Here is a 2,500-nt window from a genome sequence, read left to right on the forward strand (position 1 = left end):
ACCACATGCCTACAGATCACAAGACAGATGAAAAAATCATCAACAAAAACATATCCAATCCGTCATAGACTACAAAACCAGGAAAACAACACAACTTATGATACACAACAAACCCAATATCACCAAAACACCATTACAGGAAGACCACGTTGTCTACCAATAGAAGTGCAGCAATGAGGAGTGTGGATCTCACACACTGGAATGACAACATCAAAACTAACACAACGCTTAACATGCCATCTATCCAACGGATCCATTAAGTCACACTACACCAACTCACACATCCAAATTTTAAGAATAAAAGATTTATACACGAATACACCAATCACTGACAAGGAATGAGATCCCTCTCGGATAGTGTTTCTGAAAGCCATCTACATACAAGCCAACCAAACAAGAATGAACGTCACGGTCAAGATTCTACAGTCTTTGTCTTCTCTAAAACAAATGAACCTAAGCAAATCTAACGCCTCGTACACTGGGAGAGTTCCCTCAAGCAACCCCCCCCCCACACACACATACAACTCTTTATTCAAATTGGCCCATGAGAGCCAATCAGAGGAGACCCGTCCATGTAGAAACCCCAATTATCCCCACACGACATATGTATAAGTCCACCACAGACCCTACTCATCACATCGCTCAGACGGTGGAACTAGGAAGTTCCGAAATGTCGGCCAGAACCAGAGATATACTGAGAAACGTCAACGATGAAGACAAGAAGACCATGCGCTGTACAGAAACTACACTTAATAACATAATCAAAAGTGAATCCTCTTTAGCCTTTAACCTCGGGTGTATACAAAAGAATATACTACTTGGCTACTAGAAAAAAATATATATGTATATATTATGAATATATATATACATATACTGTATATATATATATATATATATATATATATATATATATATATATATATATATATATATCCATCAAGTGTTCTTCCGTCTTCTTCCCCTTTTGTTCTCTTTTTCTACGGTTTGCTGTTTGTTTGGAGACTTTCTCATCCGGCTTTCGTGTTACACGGACAGTTCATAATGTTAAGGATAAAGAACGCTAATAAGAGCATGAATAATAGGGTGTTTTTGAATGCTCCAGGTAAGTCATTTGTGCTTAACACTTTATTGGACTCTCCGTTCCATGGGGAAGATAGCTTCGGCTGTAGCTTCTTCTGAGATTGCTGCTACTATTTTACACGGTGGTAGAACAGCTCATAACATGTTCAAGATACCCCTAATGGAATACAATGAAGTGAGAACATGTGGCATCAAGAAGAATACCGATTTAGCACAGCTTATGAATATGACATCATTGATAGTCTGGGATGAAGTTGTTTTGGCAAACAAGAACACTTTGGAGGCATTGGATATCACTTTGAGAGACATAACCGGTAACGACGCTTTCATGGGAGGAATAGTGTTTGTGTGTGCTGAGGACTTCAGGCAAATCTTACCTGTCATTCGAGGTGGTGGAAAGGATGGCGAACTTGGGTATTGCATCAAGTCAAGTGGCTTTTGGGAAGACCTTATCAAAATCGAACTTACCGAAAATGTGAGGCTGAAAACTACAGACCAAGAAAACAAGAAATTTGCACGATCCTTATTGTTGTTGGGGCAGGGACATAGTGGCCCTACTAAACTACCAAAAAAATTCGGAATAATGACTCGGAGTCGGGAAGAATTAATTGGTCAAGTTTACGGGGATGTTCTTAACGAACGTTTTTTGGAAAGTAGGGTGATAGTAAGCCCTACAAATAACAACGTAGACGCAACCAACGACATTGTGTATGACATGTTTGAAGGAAGGGAGAAAACATTCCTAAGTGTTGATACTCCGATTGAAATAGGTTCGGATATACAGACCTCTGTTTTAAATGCCATAGACACCCCTTCTATCCCTTTGCATAAATTGCGGGTTAAGGTTGGTTGCGTGGTAATGGTTATGAGAAACATTACTCCTCCCAATTTGTGTAATGGTACGCGATTGATGGTCACCAACTTTGAAAAGGACACTATCGTTGGCAAGATTCTAGGGGGAACGTATTCAGGAGAACAGACCGTGATCTCCAGGATATCACTCGAGTCCACGGATTCAAGTATCCCCTTCAAGCGCAAGCAGTTCCCTGTCAAGTTGAGTTTTGCCATGACAATTAACAAGTCGCAAGGGCAAACATTTGAAAAATGTGGACTTTTGCTAGATGGCACCAAGTGCTTCGCACTTTTACAGTACTTCCGTGTACGTTGCGTGTTCCCGTGTTACGAGTTGGGATTCACTATACTACTATACTGGGTGGAAGAAGGTTAAAGACAGTGAATGTCGAAGACTGCCTACCAACGTAGTATATAAAGAGTTATTCTTTGCCCAAGATGTGCCAGCAGAGCCCGAACAGCAATCAAGGGTGGTGACCGAACACTCGGACGACGCAGCGATAGCAGAAGAAGAACCTGATCAGTCCATGGTAGTAATCCCTCCAATATCGGAGAAAGAGGCAATCGA

At 40.9% G+C, this 2,500-nt stretch overlaps 1 protein-coding gene across 1 annotated transcript in view; it reads left to right on the plus strand.

The window, feature by feature from the left end:
* Positions 1-2,500, plus strand: part of LOC143029912 (PDF receptor-like) — a 918,216-nt gene that overhangs the window by 203,307 nt on the left and 712,409 nt on the right. The gene's annotated exons all lie outside the window — the stretch shown is intronic.

This window comes from Oratosquilla oratoria, chromosome 11 (genome assembly GCF_046742065.1).
Source record: "Oratosquilla oratoria isolate Oo_2021 chromosome 11, ASM4674206v1, whole genome shotgun sequence".
Taxonomy (NCBI): Eukaryota; Metazoa; Arthropoda; class Malacostraca; order Stomatopoda; family Squillidae; genus Oratosquilla; species Oratosquilla oratoria.